We start from the raw sequence: 22,461 nt of genomic DNA, 5'->3' as shown, positions 1-22,461 counted from the left end.
CATGACCAAGAAACTTCACTTCTGACAACCAAAATTCACATTTACTAAATTTGGCATAGAGCTGATGCTCACGTAGTTTCTCTAAAGCTAGACGAAGATGCTCTTCATGTTCTTCTTTTGTCTTGGAGTAATAAGAATGTCATCAATAAACACCACGACAAACTTATCCAGATATTCCATAAACACCTTGTTCATCAGATTCATGAAAAAGGCCGGGGCATTAGTGAGTCCAAATGACATAATGGTACATTCGAACAAACCATACCGAGTTGTAAAGGCGGTCTTTGGTATATCCTCCTCACGGATTCGAAGTTGATGATATCCAGAACGGAGATCTATCTTGGAGAAAACTGTAGCACCTTCCAGTTGATCAAACAAGTCGTCAATCCTGGGTAGAGGATACTTATTCTTGATGGTGACCTCATTCAACGCTCGATAATCCACACACATTCTCTGAGTATGATCTTTCTTCTCCACAAAGATGACTGGTGCTCCCCATGGCGAAGTACTGGGTCTGATGTATCCTTTCTGAAGCAAATCATCCACTTGTCTCTTTACCTCTGCTAACTCATTAGCTGCCATCCTGTATGGTTTCTTATGGATAGGGTTGGTTCCAGGCACTAAGTCTATCCGGAACACTATGTCTCTCTTAGGTGGCATACCTGGTAAATCCTCAGGAAACACATCTGGGTAGTCTTGTACTATTGGGATCTCTTGTAAAGCAACTTGGTTTAATGTCACACCATGAGATTTAGGAGAGGACACAAAGAAAGAAACTGTTTCCCCATTGCTACTGGTTAAAGTCACCTTATGGTTGGCACAATCTATAACTCCTTTGTGACGAGATAACCAATCCATCCCTAAGATAACATCTAGATCTTTGGATTCTAGCAAGATAAGTGAGGATGGGAAAGGAATTTCTTCTATCTCTATAGTAACGGAAGGACAGTACTGTGTCGAAGATACTTGATTGCCTGGGGTATTAACTAGTAAAGGTCTCCCAAGACTAATAACTTCCATCCCATGATTGCTCGCAAAACTTTTAGACAAAGAGGAATGTGTAGCACCGGAATCAAAAAGCACAGATGCGGGTATAGAGTTAACAGGAAACGTACCCAAAACCACATCTGGTGCATTCTGGGCTTCTACCGCGGCCACATGATTAACACGAGCCTTCGGTGCTGGAGCATTGGAGTTGTTCGGGGCTGGAGCATTCTTCACACGTCGTGGTTTTGGACACTTATCAACATAATGCTCTAGATCACCACAATTGAAGCACACTCCTGGCTTGCTTCCCTGTTCCTTCCTGACAGGCTGATTCTGGGTTGGAGTTGCTGCAGGACGGGCGACCACGTTGCGATTGTCATTACTGCGAGTACCAGTGTTGTTGTTGTAGAACTCGCGTTGAGGGCGAACAACTGACGAAGATCCTCCCTGAGAGTACGATGCAGCTTGGGGTCCCATAACAATACGCGGCCTCTGATTACTGCCCTGGTGAGCCTTGAATTGGGCAGCCCTGCGCTTCTTCTGCTCCATCCGGTTGTACTTGTCTTCCTGGCGAATCGCCTTGTCTACCAGATGCTGGAAATCCCGGTAATCCGTAGACATCAACGCATAAGACAACTCATCATTCAGTCCTTCCAAAAACTTTTCCTAACGTTCTTCATCTGAGCGAACATCTTCTAGAGCATAGCGAGCTAAACGGTTGAAATCGTGGAGGTACTCTGTGACGGAACGGGATCCCTGGTTAAGTGCTCTGAACTCTCTCTTCTTCAGGGCTACAACACCCAACGGTATGTGTGTCTTCTTAAAAGCAGCTGTGAACTCCTGCCAAGTGATAGGCTCTCCTTCAGCCCTGCCTTGGCGAAAGTGATCCCACCATTCAGCAGCAGGACCATGCAACTGATGCGAAGCGAAAGAAACCTTTTCCTGCTCAGTACATTGGATCAAATCCAACTTCTTCTCAACCGCATGCAGCCAATCTCTTGCCTCTACTGGGTTGGTGGTACTTGAGAAGGTGGGGGGTCTCACACGTAGAAAATCTGCCAACTTGTTTTGTGGAGGTGGGGGTTGATTCTGGTTGTTAGTGTCGCGTCCCAAAACGACCCTAAAATATATCCTTTAAATTATGCCTAGAATAATTAAAATCCTTGTGAAAGCCTCCAAAAATTAAAATGTGCAAAGTTAAAAGTCAATTAAGGCTTGGAGGATTTTTGTATATTTCCTAAAAGCCTAAAATGTGTAAATAAATTTTAGTGGAATTTTCAGAGCACAGATAATAATTATTAAGAAATAAACAAAGTTAAAAAGGTTTTATAAAAAGAAAAACCTTAAAAATCCCTCCTTCTCTCTGATGGGCCGGCTCGGCCCATCTCCCTCCCCCTCTCTCCTCTCCCCCCCGGCCCATCCGGCCTCTCCGCGCGCGCGCCGCTGACGGGCGGGCCCGCCCGCCACCCTCGCTGACGGGTGGGGCCCACCCGTCATCCCCTTCCTCCCGCCGCTCCCGCCGCCCCGCCTGCACCTAGCACCGCCACCGCCGCCGAATCCGCCGCATCCCGTCGCCCCCGCGTGAAATTAATAGGGGGGAATTACTCCCCGTGATCCCCTCTCCCTTTCCCCCCATTTTCCCCTCTCTCTCTCGCATTCAAACGGCCGGATTTGCTCCCGCAAATCTCGCCGGCGCCATTGATGGCGGCCGGACCTCCCGGCCGGTTTCCTTCCTCTCCCGGCCGCCCTCTCCCCCTTCCAACCCTATTTAAACCCTCCCCGCACCTCCCCCGTCCGTTTCCGCATCTCGCTGCCCTTTTTCCCCGTCGGAATCGAGCTCGCGCCGTCGCCCTCTCTCTCCTCCGTCGCCGACGACCTCCGGCCGGCCCTCCTCGCTCGCCGGGACCGTCTCCCGCCCCGGCGTCGCCTTCTCCGGCTTCGCCGCACCGCCGCCGTCCCCGTCCACCCCCTCGCCGAGCTCGCCGACCGCCGAAGCGCCACCATCCCCGTCCACCCGAGCCGCGCCGCCGCCTTCCTCCGCTCCGGCCGCCTTTTTCGTCGTCGCCGTCGACCTAGGGTGAGCCGTGGACCGCCGCCTCTTTTCCCCCTTCCCTTCTCCTTTCTCGGCCGTCGCTCCGCCGTGCCTATGGCCGCCGCCGGTGACCATAGGGCCGCGCCGACGTGGCCGCCTTCGGGCGCGCCGAGTGGTCGCCGTGTGGGGCCCGGCCGTCAGCCGCCCGCGCCCTCGGGTGCGGCTGACGCGTGGGGCCCACGGCGCCGGCCGGTGCGAGCCCGGGTGCACCCGGTCCACCGTGGACCGTGAGGCTGCCGCGTGGGCCCCACTCCCGTGGACCCGGTCCGCGCGCCCCCTCCCCTCGGCTGACACAATAAACCCTTTTTAAATTAAAATTTAAATGAAGAAATTCGTAAATATTCATTTAAAGAGCATATAAACTTCAAATGGCCATAACTTGGCCATTTGAACTCGGAATTGGACCGTTCAAGTCTCTAATTTTTCCTTAAGAAGTCAAGAACCCATTTTTGTGCTTTGTTCCTGCTTGTTATATGGAGTTTATTAGAGTAAAAGCCTTTTTCTTTTCCGTTGGTCGTGTAGACGCTGCAGCTTCGGAAGATCCGCTCTTTGTGGAGGTTGAAGCCTTCGTTGCCCATGTAATAATTAACTATTTACGATTCCGCTTGATTAAACTCTGAATTGTATCAACTTTTGGTGTACCTTGCCTCCTGGGACAAGGAATAATACACGCACGTAAGGAACACCCGTTGGGTTATTTCCGGTCGTGACAGTTTGCCTGCTGGTTCTGCGTCTGCTGCACTAACAGATTGATCAACTGAGTTTGCTGGGCCAGAATCTGGGCTAGCGTGGGATCTCCTTCATTGTTACCACCTCCGCTTCCACTTCCACTTCCAGTGCGAGTGTTCACCATCTGAAGATAAGCACAGATAAAAGGAAAGAACGATAGAGAGATACCCTTAGAATGGAGGTCTTTAATTAATTTAAATTCTATATTGCTCTTAACTGTGTAGAATTACATTTAAATTGCATTAACACTATCTCACCAACTATCTTACTCTCTGACAAGCAAAAGAACTAGACTCATGCAGTTACATCCCACCAATGATGTAAGCAACAAACTAAAACCCACACACTCACAAGTAAACTTAAGCAAGCAATCTAACACAGCGAACTACGGCGATGATCTAACTAAGCGACTAATCCCGCCTTGCGTCGGAACGAAGCGATGGACCTTCTTCCTCTGGAGTAGCTGGCTCTCTTTCTTCTGGGTCTTCCTCTTCTTCCTCATCACTTAAGACGTGGATGACAGGTTCAGCACGATCAGGCACAGCGTCTCCCATCACGCGAATCTTCGAAGCTAACTGGAGACGGGGTGGTGGACAGGTTCTCTTTCTTGCGGTGAGGCGAAGTTGGGTGTTGGCGGCGGTGTTTCTCCTTTAAGCTCAGCTAATTCCTTCTGTAGACGGTATACCTTGCTCTCCAACTTGCAAATCTTGCCTCGATTCCAGTTTTCCCTGTCATGAGCTGCTTTGTCTCGCTCCACACTTACTGCATCCATAGCACTAAGCATATGCACAGCATGCATCAGAGTGGCACTCTCTTCACTATCAGGACAGGTGTAAGTTCCATAGTCTTGACCATGAGGCTTGTGAGGATGATACTGGAAAGCTGATGAATCCAACTCCTCTTCAAAGCGATGAAGCAACTCTCCAATGGCCACCAAAGCTGCTTCCTGGCAAGCATGGCTATACTTTCTTCCTCCAGCTTCGAACTTAATGGACGGAAGGTCTTCACGATCACTAGCTAACGTTACACGAACACAACACTTCTCCTCGTTGGGGTCATGGGGAATCTGACGGTACTCGGGAGCAACTTCATAGCCTACTTCAAAAGCCATCAACCTCAGCTCCCTGATGAATCCTAGCACCTTGATCAAAATTTTCGGTGGATGGAGCGGCATCTAAAGAAACATAGAAGGGAGGAATTAATGCATATTTTTAAGTTAGCTGCACAAACTAGACTTAATTGATTTGACCCAAGAAGGAAAGAAAAACTAAAATAAAATAAAAGAAAAGAAACATACAAAACTATTATTTTTTTAATTGGAATTTAACTTTTGGACAGAGACAAATAAGTTTAGACAAGTGAATAAAATAAAACCAGAATACTTAAGACCTACTATAAGCACGGTACAATGTCACCATTAAGAGGGATGAGTAGTACTAGTGCTATCTTGATTTAATCGATACCATAATAGATCTACAGTGCCGACTAATCAATGAGGTTCAGGAAACTATTTAATACCCTGAGTAGTAAAGAAAAAGAAAAAATTTTGGAAAAGAACGGCTTTTTGCTTTAAAAGAATAGAATTAAATAAATTTTGTGCAAAACCTTGCATGTGCTGCCAACTTAATTAATTTGTAAGAGAATAGAGAAGAGCAGTTCTATTTTTCAAAATATTTTGAAGGCTACTTAAGGTTTACCATTTGGCTTGTCCTAAGGTCAAGGTGGCTCTGATACCAACTTGTCACGCCCGGAATTTCTATCTAAAATTCCAAACGCTTACATGTGTGTTAAACCCTCGTCCAGGAATCAGCCGAGGCACAAAATAACAAATTGATAATAGAGTACAAATAACTAACTACTTAATATTCGCAAATAATAAATTATTACAGAGGTGGATAGTTCCTCTCAAAGAATAACATTCTACGCAGCGGAAAATTAAACTAAAGCAAACTACGGAACAGCTATGACGACTCCACTCCACAGGCATCTCAACCAGGAACAAGCCTAATCCTCCAGATCATCACCATCACTGAAGTACTCCTCCTCTGATGAATGAATATTGCAAGAATGAGCATATGACATACTCAACGAGCCACACAGCAAATATGCAAGTGCACAGGATAACAAAGGATGGCATTATAAAGCTCATTTGCATAAACAACATTTAATAAATATTTAAGAGAATAGTAAAACAGTTGTATAATTAATCAATATTAAATAACACCATACAACACACCCGTGTTGCATAGGCCCAACCTCATTTGAACAACCAACCCCAGTTGTACAAATTAAACCTCCATACCAGGAATATACCATTCCAAACCAGGAGTCAAATTAATTATCACAATTACCATTAAAGAATAGTGTGGGACTAATCATGAAAAACATTGCTCAACTCACCCATAACCGCGGGTACGGCTATTCGAATAGTTTTACTCTGATTAGAGGTGTACCACTATACCCACAAGACACAATCCCACAACATGTTACCATGCGCCTCAGCACCACCACGGTACCTCAGAAAGGAACTGTGACAATACCCCTTGCACAACACAACCTACCACAGTGCACCGTTGCTGGATCATAATCTCCCCCTCAAAACCAGAGGCAACGGACTCCCCAGCGACCCCCACGGACTTCTCGCCGCTTCACAGTCTGGCACACTATAATGAATTGTCACGTCCTGATAAATTCATCCAGAATTAAAAATCATTCTCTAAAAGGAATAATAGAATTAATTAAAATTCGAAAAGAAATTGGCAAACACTAAAATACGTACAAGAAAAATTCAAATGTGGCCCGGAGAATTTTTGTTAAATTCTCCTTGGTCTAAAAGGAGCCCTCAAATTTTACTTGAATTTTCAGAGCGCCGGAAATATTTATTAAGCAACAAAAACAATTATCAAAGTTTATTAAAAAGAAAAACCTAAAAATAATCCCTCTCCCTCGTCTGGCCCAAAGCCTCCCTCTCTCTCCCTCGGCCCGCGGCGGAAGTCCTCTCTTCCTCCCTCTCTTTCTCTCCCTCTCCTTCTCTCCCTCCTCTTGGGCCCCCTCTTCCCCTCCCGGCCCACTCCCTCCTCCTCCCTCTCTCCCCCAGGCCGCCTCTTCCTCCCCTCCCGCCTGGGCCGCGTCCCGGCCCAAACCGCGCCACCCAGCCGCCCCGGCCCAAGCTGAGCCGCTCCCCTCCCGCGCACGTGCGTTGCACGCGCGCTGAGCGCGCGCCCGCGTGGGGCCCACGCGCCAGGTCGTCGTCTTCCTCCCGCCCGGCTCCTCTCTCTCCCGTGAAACCCTAGCTCGCTCCCTCCTTCAAATCCGCCTCATTCAAACCATGGATTCCAAAATTAATTGGGGGGTTTTAATCCCCATTGATTCCTCTTCAATTCCCCCCAATTTCCCCCTTGGATCGTGCCCCCAATCGCCGGGAACGCCCGCGTCTTCTCTGGCTGCCTTCCATGGCCGCCGGCCGCTATTCCCGCCTCCGTTCCGACCTCCCCCGTGGCCGGCTCCCTCTCCTCTCCTATAAAATGGAACCCCCTCGCCCCGTTCTCTCGTTTTAGCCCCCTCCCGCGATTTCCCGTGGTCCCTAGCCACCTCCCCGCCGTCGCCCTTCTCTTTTCCCCGCGCCGGGCGCTTCCAGCCGCCTCTCCCTCCTCGACCGTGCGCCGGCCGGCCGTGCCGTCGCCTTCCCCGGCGTCGCAGCCGCCTCCTCTCCCCCGGCCTGCCCTCCGTTTCGCGCGGTGACCGCCGGAGGCGCGTTCCCGCCGGCGTCCAGTGGCGACGCCGCCACTACACCGCCTCCGGCCGGCTGCTGTTCGTCGCCGGTGCGCCGATCGACGCTGCCGTCTCCTCCTTCGACACCGTGGCATCGTCTCCTTCCCCGGCATCACCTCCTCCTCGCCCGAAGCTCGCCGGAGTGGCCTCCTCGTCGGCGTCCAGTACCTCCCGGTCTCCGGTCGGCTCCTGTACGTCGCCGGTACGCCGATCGACGTCGCCATCTCCTCCATCGACGTCGCAGCGTTGTCCTCTCCTCCAGCTGCTCCTCTGTTTCGCCGGAACGCCATCGCCCGTGCCGGCCTCTCCATCCTCGTCGTCGCCAACGTCCCTTCGGCCGCCCCTTCCTCCTCCCCGGCTCGTCGGCTCGCTGCGCCGCCACCGTCATCGTCATCGCTGCGGCGTGTTCCACGCCGTCCTCGCATCCGTGCAGCTGCTGCCGGCTGCCCTCGTCGCTTCCTCGCCGGCCCCGGTCGTCGTCGTCGTCGTCCTCTCGTCGTTCCCGGTCGTCGTGGCGTTCGTCCCTCCGTCGAGCCGTTCTCGTCCGTCGTCCGCGTTCGTCAAGTGTGCCGCTGCAGCCCCGTCGTCGTCTCCGTCCTCGCCTCCGCGTCTTTAAGCCTTGTGCCGGCCGCGTCTCGCCTTCGTCCAAGGATCGCCGCCGAAGTCGTCCCCTCGCCGTTTGTCTCCGTCGTTCCCGGCCGCCTCCGCCGGGCCCGTTCGTCGTTGTCGTTCCCTCGCCTCGTCGCGTGGTGGTAAGGACCTCTCCTCTCGCTGCCTCGTCCTCGTTCTTTCGGTGTCGCCCCGTACCCGTTGTGCGGTTGTCGACCCCGGTACCCGTGTACCGGTGTCGGTAGTCGTTCGCTTGTGCGTGTGGTGACCGTGTTAGTGTGCCCGCTCGGTAGCCGCGTGGTTTCCACGTGTGCAGCTCGCGTGGTGTCTAGTGGAGTCCGTTTGTCGGCCACTCGCCTCGGTTGACACACGGGGTCCACTTCCGTCGACCCGTGGACCGTCTCTGTGTACTCGGTCTACCGTGGTCCCTTAGGTTGACATGTGGAGTGCGCATGTCAACGGCGCAGCCTTCCTGTCTTTTCCAGGCTAGCGCTTACACATGTTTTATAGTTGCAAAGCCTAATTATAATAATCCGCAAATCTCCATATAACAGCATTAAACTTCGGATGATCATATCTTGGTCATACGAACTCTGAATCGACTCGTTCAAGTCTCCTAATGTTTGTTATAACCTAAAGAACCGTGTGCTTTCTTTTTTATGTATTGTTATTGCTTCTTTATAGGCTTGTAGCTTTGCTTGTGTGCTTCGCGTAGCTTCTGTCGTTCCGGAGGTTCCCGAAGCGTGGCTCGCGGTCGTCGCCGAAGGTTCGGAAGGCCGTTCTCTCTGAGCAAGGCAAGTCACATCATCCTTGAGCATATTGAATCCCAGTTTACAAAATTATTTTGATTTAAATTAATGCATTATCGCTTTATTTAAATTCCCGCGTTATCACTGTTTTATTTAGCCATGCCTATTTACCTTTGTTATGACATTATTATTGCTATTGTTATTATTACCTTGTTCACCCTAGAATAAACAAAACCCCAACTAGTGGGTACTCTATTCATGGTTCCACTAGTATGAATTTAGGTAGATGCTTCGCTGATTAATTAGGCAACATTAGGTGGTTTTATAACTCTAGACTTTGGGAATATTCATATCACTTGGACACTATGGAATGGTTGGATTATTGTGGAATTGGATGCACACCTCCCCCTCTATTCAAAACCCTCAAAATGGTTTTAGGCTGGGCTCGGGGTGCATGGTTTCGTTAGTAGCACCTCGGCCACATAAGGACCGGTCTTCGGGCCTCTGTTGCAAAGCACTACCGTACTACCACATGTCTAATGGGTAAGGCTTAGTTTGTGGCTCAGTCTGGTTATAAACAAAAGTACACGGATGGAGATGGACGAAGTCGGGGGTCGATGGACATCTCTAGGACAAATGAAGGCTACACGGGCTGCGGCCCGGTAGTCGAGATGTCATGGCACAGGGCTGGTGTCCTGCTGCTAGGGGCTCAATTCTACCTGCCTGTCCGGGGGTTCCGGCCGTAGGTGGGTTGGGTCGGTACTCTTGTCTATGGCTAGGATGGGTTGGAAACTATGTCATGTCTTCCGTCCATATGCCGTGGTGGTATGTGGCACGTGGTTACACGTGAGGAAGACGTGTCTTGTGGGTAAAGATGTACACCTCTAATCAGAGTAAAACCTATTCGAATAGCCACGCCCTCGGTTATGGGCAAGCCTAGCAATGTACCCAAGTTAGTGTTTTAAATTCTTAAAACCTGCTTAACAACTAAAATGTGGAATGGTTGGCCTGGGTTGGCTTGGGACGAGCTGGGACCCAGGGTCGGGTTGCCAGTTCGGTCTGAATCATCGTAGGCCTTGGGTTAAGGCAGGTTCGTGTGGGTTCACGGCCTTGATTAATAATACTGTGTAGCTCTAGGATCATCTTTATAAAATGGCTTTGGGCAACTAAGTGACTTTTAAATGCTGTTTACTGCAAAACTTAACCCCTATATTATTATCCCCTTGTACTCCCTTGCATTAATTATGCATCTCCAGTGTGGCTTGCTGAGTACTGTGGTTGTACTCATTCTTGCCCAATCTTTCCCCCCTTCAGTAAGAGAAGCTTTGGAGAAGAAGTCTTAGGTGGAGTCCTGGCTTATACCCCAGTTGAGCGCCTGTGAAGATGGAGCCGTAGGCCCGCTAGTCCGCTGCTGTTTATTTTTGTTTGTCAGGCCTGAAGTGCCTTTGTAATAATGTAAATATTATCGATATAATAAAGATGTGTCTTTTGTATCATGTTTGTTTGGTGTACCCCGGCTTTTCCTGGGACGGGGATTAATACACTAGCATTCGGGAAAAGGCAATTTTCTCGGTCGCGACATGAATCATGCTATACAAAAGATAAAGCTGTTGCCCACGCTGGCTTGTGGTTGGCAGGATAAATGTTTCACAACAGTAGCTCGCGAACCGGTCCTTAATTGTCATGAGCACAACCATCAGAACCACATGCTCACAACCCACCTTAACCAGGTTTTAATTATCAATTAATTAACATCACACGATTAACCATCGTGAGCTACCATTGAATATAACCATAATTAATAAGAATAATATAATATAATTTATATTTAACCCCTTTAGTTAGCTAATGTTTCTAAGCATGGCTAAGCAAACATACATATAGCATTTAGCTGAACCAATCCAATATATAAGGTTCACGCTAACCAAATTATAACCCATAGGAAAATAAAGCCATCTTCGGCCATTATTTATTCGGGAAAAAGGTTCACCACCCGATGACATTCGAAAATAATGCATAAGTTGAAATAAAACCATTGCTTTAAACGGGTTCAACATGCTCAAAGGGTTGATTGAGATCTATGTGACTTGCCTTGGGCTTCCACAAAAACCTCTGAACCTTCCTCAACTGAAACGCTCTCCTCCGGAACGTCAGAAACTAAAGTAAATAAATAAAAATCAATAAAACAGTACAACAACAAGCATAAACAGTACATGTGGATATTTTTAACATGTAGATCTCGATTTTAGAAAAAATTGGCAACTTGAACCACTCGAATCGGAGCTACGGTTATTTAGTTATGATTTTCTGAAGTTTTAATCTATTTAATCTATTAAAGAAAACCGAAAAAAAGGAGATGATGACGTCAGCATGACATCATCAATGGCGGCCGGCTCGGATGGCGACCTCGCCGGAGCTAGGATGGTCGGCCGGGGTTTTGGAGGACACCTACACGTAGAGGACGACGACGCGAACCCAATGGTGCTCACCTATGCGTCAAACGACGACCGACGACGGCCGGCGACGAGAGAGTGGCGGCGGCGGGTTAGGCGACGCGGCGGCGAGGCTACGGGGCACGAGAGGACTCGGGAAAGGGGGTAAACGAAAGAGGACGACTAGGGGGTCCTATTTATAGCCTTGGATTGAAGAGATCGGACTCCTACCGCAAGAAATCGGCTCGGGAAAATCTAAACTCGGTTTTTGGGGATAAATTCGAAACGAACTCGATTCGGAGAGAATACCCAACGGTTTGCTCCGATTTTTGGGGGTAAAGATACAGGAGGATGTGCGGATAAAAACCCCCCTAACAATCGGACTCGGGGTGGTCGGATTCGAGGTGGATTTGGTGGGGGAAGGGGCGGCTCGAGGGGCTTGCTTGGCTCGGCCGGCTGCTAGAGGAAGGGGAAGGATCGGACATGTGGGGCCCACATGTCGGTCTCCCGAGAGGAGGGGGCGGTGGCGGCGGGTTGGACCGGCTTTGGGCCGGCTCGGCCGTGCGGAAGAGAGGGAGTGTTGGGCCGAAATCGGCCCAACGACCTAGGGGAGGATTTTTGGAACTTTTTTAATTAAAATAATTCGTGAAATGTTGTTTCATTTATTAAAAATACTTCCCTTGCTCAAATAATTCCCAGAAAAATCTAGAAAATAGAGCAACAAGCAAAGTATTTAATAAAATTTTATCTAGCTCACTTTTATGTTGAAAATTTTCCTAGATTATTAGAGTTTAACTTGTAGGCTTTTAAAAAAATTTCTAAAAATGATTTAAAATATGCATTTTTAATTTAGGTGATTTTTAGGGCGTGACAAGAAGAACATGGAAGAAGTAGGAGATGAGGTGGATAGTATGACATGTGGGGCCCACGTGGATCCCACGCTGACTCAGCCGCCACGTCGGATAAAACCGGGGTCAAAACCACCGAAGGACCTCAAGCGAACGGTTTTGTTAGTTGAGGGACGCCTGGTATCTGGTTTTGCGGTTAGGGGACGATTTTGTAACTCGATGACAAGTTGAGCGACCTTCGGTGTACTTTTTCCTCTGGAAAAACAAAAGCTAATAGGCCAGGAGCAGGACGTTGTCTCCCATGAAAAAAAAAACCCACGGATCACATGGGAAAAAAGTCCAGTACAGTATCCTACCCGAAAAAATGAGGCAAATCAATTACACATCATTTAGCTCTAGGCAAAAAGCAAAGATGTCGTTGGCTTTTCTAATCTGGAAAAGTGCCCAGATAGTTGTCCCCATGGCCTCCGTTACATATATTAGCTATATGAAATATTTTTGTTCACATGATGACTTAAGTAAAAGATGCCAAAAATTATCAAGACTTTGCAATTGCATACAAACTCTATGTGTGGACAAACACCAGACATAAAAATATGTATCTTATAAGAAGGCTTTTCTTGGAGCATATGTGTGGACAAAACACCATACATACAAATATGCATCTTATAAGGATTATTTGATATATGAATTAGATACCAAGGCCTTTTCTGTCATAGCATCAGATAAATATGCATCTTATAAGTATTATTTGATATAAGATTGTTTCTGACAAAAACATGGACGTTAGAATTGAGAGATTTTTATGGCAAGCAAACAACGGCATTAAGAACGATTTTCAGTGGTTATGCTATGACCGAAATAAGCGATAAACTGATTAATATGTACTAAAATTATAAAATCCAACAAAGACAAAGACATAAACGAAAAAAACAAAAACATATAAAATAAAAACAAAAAACTGAGAGAGTGTACATAAAGATGACACGACATAACTTCTTCAGACAGAACTAGCAAAACTAAGTAATATTCACTAAAATTATGAGGTGATGCAGTCTTTTTATGATAAAATGCAAATGTTAGCAATTGACAAAAACAAATGACTCGTTAGTAGTAATTTGCTTCAGTGTTGTAATCTTCATATGCAGATTACATATCTTTAGATCTTCATATTACATTTCTTCAGGATTACATTTCTATGATCTAAATAATATGATTTCTTAGTTTCTACCGTGAAGATGTAGAAAAAAAAATAAAAACTGACTAATGCAAATACAAAAACAAAAACATATAAAAAACAAAAGCACACCATTTTCTAAAACTATGCTCATTTCTTAGATTCTACCATAAAGATGTAGAAAAACATATAAAAACTGACAAAAATAAAATACAAAATATTGAAATGGCTAGCAAAACTGACAAGCCCAACAGAAGACAAAATACAAAACTAACAAAACCTACACTGCCATGATTAGTAGGCCTATGCATGATTATGTAAGACAAAACTCTTTAATTTGAAATGGCAAACATAACTAACAAAACTGACAAAATACAAAGCCCAGCAGAACATCTAAATAAAAACTAACAAAACAAAAAACTTCTAAACTCATCAAACGATGATGTAGCAATTATCGTAGGTTTGATCCCTTAGGGCCTAGAAAGAAGAAATTGTGATTTCATGACCAACATAAGGGGGACACTGACTTGAGAAAAAATATAAAAAATCTGATTAATGGCAATTCATGTGCATATAGCATAGTTGCTAGTTACTACCATGATTAGCACTAAGAAAAAAGAAATAGAGAGACACAAAGGGAAAAACACAAACTGACAGAACTATTTCTCTGCACAATTTCTAACAAAACTTACTTCTGTTAATAAATCTCATACGCATAAAATGTAGAAACCAAATCTACTGCTGTGATGCTACAACCTTTTTATCAAAAAAAAAAATGCAATGCAACAAAATCCTTGTGAGCTTGACTATAAAATTGGTTACAAAATTTGAGTTCATATTGCAATTTTCACACTGTGAAAGTTGAACTTAGTGAGATCAATGTTCAGGTTTACTAGTTAACTCTCCATTGATAAACCTCCCTCAAGCAAACGCCAAGTCAATCTATTAGGTGGTGTTTGGTTGGAGGGACTAAAGTGGGGCTAAACTTTAGTCCCTCTCACAAAAACATAAGTCCCTACCAACGGGACTTATGTTTTTATGAGAGGGACTAAATTTAGTCCCTAGTTCCCAAACACCCCTTTAATCTCCTTGCCGGCAACCCGCACACACGTCCCCCAACAACCATTTATTTGGTACGAATAACAAAACTCTGTACACCTAGTCCAAGACAGACAAAAAATTATAACAAAAGTATTAGCTATCTTTAATTTAGCAAACAGGACAAACATAACTAGACCTTCACACCATATTAGATCATAGAAACAATATAACTCCAAGCTGTCATGTGTATATGGTTACCCTGTAACTAAGTATCTAAAGACAACTGTGCCTGAAACCCCATATAATGCTAATTGAAGAGGAGAAGACTAACAACCTTAAACTTATTTATCTGTTTGTTCCACGATTACTTATAAACACTGAGAATTAGCAGAGAGATGGCTTGTATTTAGCAAAGAGATGGCTTGTATACATTAACACCAAAATTGAGGATCAGGCCACAAACTAACAGTGGTTATTAAACAAGTACCTTGATGTGAATTAATGTCAATAAAGTATATAACCTGAAGCAAATCCTTTGTTTTGGAAGTTCGCGGTCGCAAGGATCAGAGTTCAGAAGTTTGTTGTGAAGAAGCAAGGAAAGTCACACATTCCCCTTGAGCATGTTGAGCCTAATTTATAAATGTTTTTACCGTTTGCAAATAAAGATGCATGTTTTGCTAATTACATGGGAACAAGCTTTACCTATCTGCTTGCTTGTGCCATATTATTTGATATCTGTCCTTTGTCAACCTTGGGTAATAAATCGACTAGCTTGTGTTACTTTGATGACCTAGCTAGAACTATATGCTTAGCCATGCTTAATTACCACTAGCTCAGTTGATAGGATAATTGTAGTATTAGACCTTTTTAGTATCACGACGAGCTGCGTGCTCGAGACATCCGACCATGTTTCATTGGTCATAATTATCCAACTAAAATGCGACTGAGTGGTGGGCTGTGGGTGCATGGTTTTGCTGGTCGCACCCATGGCAAATAAGAACCGGTTCGCGGGATGCACTGGAAGACATACAGCGCTTGCCACAAGCGGGAATGGGTAACTTCCTGACTTGAAGTATAGATTTTCTCTGGCTGACGCATCCAGGCGAGGGTGGGCGTGATGGAGCGGGATGGGCCCTGCGACGGCCTTTGTCGCTTCCGGATTCACCTAGGCATGAGAGGGGACTGCCCGTGGAGAGTGGGGGTGAAACCTAAGGTGTGGTGTGCTTGGTCAGAGGGGGTTATATGAAGGGTCTTGTCACAATCACTCGACATGGTGATGTGTCTGGCCAGGTGCGATGACATGCCGGTGGATTGTGTCTTGTGGGTACAGTGGTGCATCTCTGGCCAGAGTAAAACTATTCGAATAGCCGTGCCTGAAGTTATGGGCGATCGACCAGAATCACCGTGATTAGTCTCACCCCTAATAAATCGACTAAATACACTGTAGTTCAGGTGGGTTGGTTGGGCCTGTTCAGCGTGGTGTAGCGTTGTTCAGTGGAGATATAATGTTACCTTAATTAATCAACTGTTTTACTGTTTTGCTCAATAAAATGTTTTACAACCGCCTTTATGCAAATAGCCACAAGCCATTCTTGAATCCCTTGCACGTCTGCATCGTTGGTGTGGCTTGCTGAGTACGGTGGTTGTACTCAGCCTTGCTATTATTCCCCCTTTTCCAAAAGTGTAGTGCTTCTGAGCTGAAGACGAAGTTAGAGGACCAAGGCTCAGACCCAGTTGAGTTTTGCCTGTGGAGTGGAGCTGAAGCCCTGCTATGATCGCCTTTTCCGCTGCTGCTGCTTTCTTTTCGGTGTGAGGACTAAGTGCCTCTTCTGTAAGTATTTACGCTTTATTTAAATTTGGAACTGTATATTATTTGTCGTTTTGTGTATCATGGCTGGTCTTGGACAGGGGTTTAATACACAGAATAGTCTGAAAATTTGGGGCTGTTGACGGTCCTTAAATCATAATATCTGACTGTCAATACCGGGATATAATGAAATAAAACATAGTATCCAACTTAGTAGTAGGTATTATTACTAATCATTTCCACTAGTGTTGGTGAAATATGTGTATGCAGGTAATTTGAGGAGAAAATATATCCGTCGTGTGACAAAATGCACCTCTGCGCATTTAGGACGCTTTTACACGGTTTAGAGGCCCAATAAGTCAATAAAAACCATTTAGAATTGGGCCAAAACATAGCCCAGGTTATTGGGGGCCCATTAAGCAACCTACCGGCCAAAGGAGAGGCCGGGAGGACACTTTTTGGGTTCGGCCGAACCTGTTCTGTGGCCGTTCGCCATCTGCTTCCACGTGGACAGCTTGGATTCCTTCCCAGAGGTGGTTGCAGGGTGTTTTGGACAATTCTCATGCCCCTAACCGTTATTTGGAGCCTATATAGGGAGGAGCTTACTCACATTCGAACACACACAACTTTGAGCTGAATTACGAGAGGCTCTATTGTATCTTTTGTACATTAGAATAAGGTAGAGAGTGAAGGGAAGCTCTGGAGGAGTGCCCGGAAGTTTGGTGCTCATCCGACTTCTACCTCGACGAGTGTAGCTTCCTAGGAGGAATTCTGGAGGAGTACCAGAGCTGTCGGTACACTCTGCGCGGGTTCGGAGAACTTCTTCTTTTAAGTAAGCATTTGTGTTCCTTTTTTTTGTTATTTAATTATTTAGTCTGAGTAAGATATATTTCCATCTTTGCGGGTTCATTGTTTAGTATTCGTACTAAGTGCTCTAGTACTAGGACTCTGGATAGAGAAGGAGGTTCATGCGCAAGTATTAGAGTAGTAATTAATAACTTAGGCGTGGTGTCTAGGTTAGGGACTACCTTTGTTTGTTGTGTATCCCATGGATTTGTCAGAGGTAGGCGGCAGGTAGTGACAGCCCTGAATTCCGTCCCGGTAATCCTCCACGTTCGGATACATCATAGAGCTATAGCCGGAACCACGCTGGCAGACCGGCTGGGGTCGGTGCCTGAAGCAATAGATAGGAAATTACCTTTGCTTAGCTTAGATAATTAAAACACATAGAAAGTCCTCTCTAGCCTGCCTACCATTAGTTTTTGTCCTTGGATAGCCTTAGCCTTAGATAGATTTCACACGTTCCCTGAGTTCGATATCGTTTTGGGGTCACCCCATTAGTTGTTGTCCTTGGATTGTCTTAGCCTTAGATAGTTTTCCCACGTTCCCTGAGTTCGATATCCTTTTGGGGTCACCCGAAGGTGAAGTGCTACAGCGGTATTCCATACGGTTGCGGATTTATCTGTGGTCGTAAGAAATACCAACAAGCATTTCTGGCGCCGTTGCCGGGGAACGGTTGCTAATTTATCCAAGTCTAGGTCATCCTTGTATCTTTTTTTTTATTTCTTCTTCTTTTATTCCTTTCCATGATGGAGCAACCCACAATTTAAAATCTTTCTGCTCCTCGGGTTGATCTTTTTGAGCCATCCTGTTCTTCACGACCAATCCTATCCGATGGCTACGAAATCAGTCCTGGCTTTATAGCAAGGTTCGAGAGAAAACCATCTCTGGTAGTATCGGTGAAAACCCATACCTCCATCCTCGGGACTTTGAGCTAGTGTGTTCTTGCCTATCCATGTCGTAGGCATGACACATGAAACTCTTAAGTGGAAATTGTTTCCTTTTTCTCTTAGAGATGAAGCGAAGCAATGGTACACTCTGTCTGTCAAGAAATTCCACGGTGAATGGGAGGAGCTTAAGCGAAGCAATTTCTGCGATTAACCCGTGTAATTAATCTTCGATTAGACATCCTCTCTTTCCAATAGAATGAGAAGGAATCTCTCGGTGCTGCCTGGGCCAGGTTCTCACTGTTAACTCAGTCCGGCCCAGACTTGTCTTTACCCGACCATGTGTTGTTACACCATTTTCAGTACTGATTAGACAAGGAGTCTGCTGAAAATCTCGATATTTCCGCCGGAGAATCATTCGCACACAAGACAACTGCTGAAGGAAGAGAACTCTTAGATATGATCTTAGAGAACGATTCTTTCGGCCGAAGCGAAGCAATCCCAGAGGTCGAGATTATCCATGAGGAACCTCTGCACGTTGAGTCGGAATCCACTCTACTGCTGAATCCTCATCCCAGTCGCAGGAGCCGGAGGAAAAAGAAATTCATCCTCCAGAAAATCCATTCAATTCGAGGAGGATCTTTTTGATGATTGTTGGAACACCTTGAATTATTCCTGTGACAATAGACCACCAACCAAGTTCAATTCTAATGATCCTCTCGATAAAGCTATGCTTAAAGAGACGGTGGAGAAGTTGACCACCATCATGAGTAACAAATGGTTGAGGGAAGGAGAGCTCTCATCAGAAGCAATTCAGATCCGATGCCCCTCCTCAACCGTTACGTGTCTCATTGGAGGGAAATTGGTCCGTGCTCTCTATAATCCCTCTGTTGATGCCAATATTATGTCCGCAACCTTTGCATTCGATTGCTTAGGGGATAGACCGTTGGAACCAACCGTTAGAACCTTACGAATTTCCACAAACTCTACTACCGAAGGTTTAGGGATTATCTCTGGAGTACCCACACGGCACAATGGTGTTGAGGTCATCTTAGATTTTCATGTGTTCGACATCTCTAATTTCAACATTCTCATAGGCCATCCCATAGAGAAATTCTTAGATGTGCCTGAAACCGGTGTCCTCAACCTGAAAATAGGAAGAATCGCCACCTCCATCCCTGTGTTGCAATCAACCAATTCTTTGACGGAGCCTCTTCCTGTTCCTGAGCCAATTGAGAAAGTGATGGCCGTTTCTCCATTCGAGGCCCCAGAGTCTATTTTCGATGAATCCATCGAAGAATTCAACGAAGGGGAGGATGAAATTGGAGAAACGATGGATCTGCCAAAAATGGATCTGCCGTCACGAGCCCCAATTGAGCTAAAGCCCTTACCTTCAGGCCTACGCTATGCATTTCTGAATGGCGATGCCGAGTCTCCTGTCATTATAAGTGACAAACTCTCTGAGAGGGAGACTACTCGACTTATCGCTGTTTTAGAAAAGCATCGTGCTGTTTTTGGCTATTCCCTCCAGGACCTAAAAGGCATCAGTCCGACCCTTTGCATTCATCGCATTCCCTTAGAACCATCTTGCACTCCATCTAGGGAACCTCAGAGGAGGTTAAATAATGCGACGAGGGAGGTCGTCAAAAAGGAAGTCTTGAAACTCCTACATGCCGGGATTATCTATCCCGTGACATATAGCGAGTGGGTTAGTCCTGTCCAAATAGTGCCTAAGAAGGGAGGCATGACGGTCGTTAAAAACTTGAACAATGAGTTAATCCCACAACAAACCGTCATGGGATAGAGGATGCGTGTTGACTATAGGAAACTCAACAAGGCTACGAAGAAGGATCACTTTCCACTGCCTTTCATTGATAAAATGCTTGAGCGGTTGGCGAACCATTCCTTCTTTTGTTTCCTTGATGGGTATTCTGGTTATCACCAAATCCCATCCATCCTGACGATCAAAGTAAGACCACGTTCACGTGCCTATACGAAACGTATGCATATCGAAGAATGTCGTTCGGGTTGTGCAATGCACCCGCGTCATTTCAAAGATGCATGATGTCTATTTTCTCTGACATGATCGAGGATATCATGGAAGTCTTCATGGATGATTTTTCAGTCTATGGTAAAACTTTTGATCAATGTCTGGAGAACTTAGACATGGTCTTACAAAGATGTCAAGAAAAGGACTTGGTACTTAATTGGGAAAAGTGTCACTTCATGGTTCGTGAAGGAATAGTCATAGGACATCAAATCTCCGAAAGGGGAGTTGAGGTGGACAGAGCAAAAATCGAAGTAATTCGACAGCTTCCACCTCCTGTCAATTTCAAGGGAGTCCGTAGCTTCTTGGGTCATGGGGGGTTCTACAGGCGCTTCATAAAAGATTTCTCCAAAATCGCTAGACCCCTAACTGCCTTGCTAGCTAAGGATGTTCTGTTTGACTTTGATGATGAGTGTATGTAGTCCTTTAAAATTCTTAAGGAATCACTCATCTTAGTACCAATCATCCAACCCCTTGATTGGTCGTTGCCGTTTGAAATCATGTGCGATGCAAGTGATTTTGCTGTGGGAGCTGTTCTTGGGCAAACTAAGGATAGGAAATACCATGCTATCGCATATGCTAGTAAAACGTTGACTGGAGCTCAGCTTAATTATGCCACAACTGAAAAAGAGCTCCTAGCCATAGTGTTTGCCATTGATAAATTCAGATCTTATTTAGTGGGAGCTAAGGTAATTGTTTACACTGATCATGCTGCACTAAAATACCTGCTCACTAAAAAAGATGCAAAACCTCGGCTAATTAGGTGGATTCTTTTACTCCAAGAATTTGACATTGAAATTAAGGATAAAAAGGGAGTAGAGAATTCTGTTGCAGATCATTTGTCGCGTATGCAAATCACTAACATGCAGGAGCTACCGATAAATGACTATCAGCGAGATGACATGCTGCTGAAAGTAACATACTCTGACCCGTGGTATGCAACCATTGTGAACTTCATGGTCGCGGGGCATGTGCCACCGGGAGAAAATAAGAAGAGGTTGATCCACGAGAGCCACAGGCACTTGTGGGATGCACCCTACCTTTACAGAGTCTGTTCAGATAGTCTACTACGGAGATGCACTCCGATAGATGAAGGCATGAAGATCATTGAGAAGTGTCATGCTGCCCCATATGGAGGTCACTATGGAGCATTTAGGACACATGCAAAGATCTGGCAGAGTGGATTCTTTTGGCCATCAATGTATGATGACACAAGGGAATTCATTCGGAGATGCACAAGTTGCCAGAAGTATGGAGGGATCACTGCTCGGGATGCAATGCCACTAACATACAATCTTCAAGTCGAGCTATTCGATGTATGGGGAATCGACTTCATGGGACCTTTGCCAAAGTCCTATGACTGCGAGTATATCCTGGTTGCCGTTGATTATGTGTCGAAGTGGGTAGAGGCAATGCCATGCAGGGCCGCAGACGCCAAGCACACCCGCCGGATGTTCCATGAGATTATCTTCCCTCGTTTTGGAACTCTGCGGATGGTGATAAGTGACGGAGGGTCTCATTTCATCGATAAGACCTTCCGAAACTTTTTGAAAGAGCTTGGGGCTCAGCACAACATTGCCACTCCGTATCATCCCCAGACAAGTGGACAAGTAGAAACAAGCAACAAACAAATCAAGAACATTCTGCAGAAGACTGTCAATGAGATGGGGAAGGCATAGAAGAACAAGCTACCTGATGCACTTTGGGCATATACGACTGCTTATAAGACGCCCATCGGCATGTCACCATACCAACTTGTCTACGGGAAGACTTGTCACCTTCCGGTAGAGTTGGAACATAGGGCGCACTGGGCTATCCGGACTTGGAACATGGATCTAAAGGGAGCCGAACAGCACAGGAAGATGCAGCTCTTTGAGCTGGAGGAATGGAGGGACAAGGCCTACCACAATGCCAAAATATATAAGGACAGAACGAAAAGATGGCATAATAAATGAATCAAGCACAAGGAGTTCAAAGTAGGGGACAAGGTGCTGCTGTTCAACTCACGGGTGAAGCTTTTCGGACATGGAAAACTTCGAAGTAAATGAATGGGTCCATATACCGTCGTCGATGCTTCATCACATGAAGCCGTCACGCTGCGCGACAACCCAGGTAACATCTTTAAGGTAAATGGCCATCGTTTAAAAGTTTTTCTAGATCCGTTAGAAGTTGATCGTGACTTAGATGTTGTGAATCTAGTCTCTTTTAGCTTCTACCCGGAGTCTTTAGGTCCCCCTTCATCCATTAGTTTTCAATGCCACGAATCCATAGGCCTCTCTCTAGTTATCTTAGGTCTAGCTTTCATGAATAAAACAAAATAAAATAAAATAAAGTTGGCTCCTTGGTCTTCCAACCAAGTGAGTCCTTCTTGCTTCACTTTTGTCTTTGTTTTTCTTTTTGTGTCCAATAAAGAGTCCCATGTATAAAGACAAGTGTGGGGGTGAT

The sequence above is a fragment of the Oryza glaberrima genome, chromosome 6 (assembly GCF_000147395.1).
Source record: "Oryza glaberrima chromosome 6, OglaRS2, whole genome shotgun sequence".
NCBI classification, from domain to species: domain Eukaryota; kingdom Viridiplantae; phylum Streptophyta; class Magnoliopsida; order Poales; family Poaceae; genus Oryza; species Oryza glaberrima.
The sequence above is the reverse complement of the archived record's forward strand: the minus strand, read 5'-3'. Positions refer to the sequence as shown.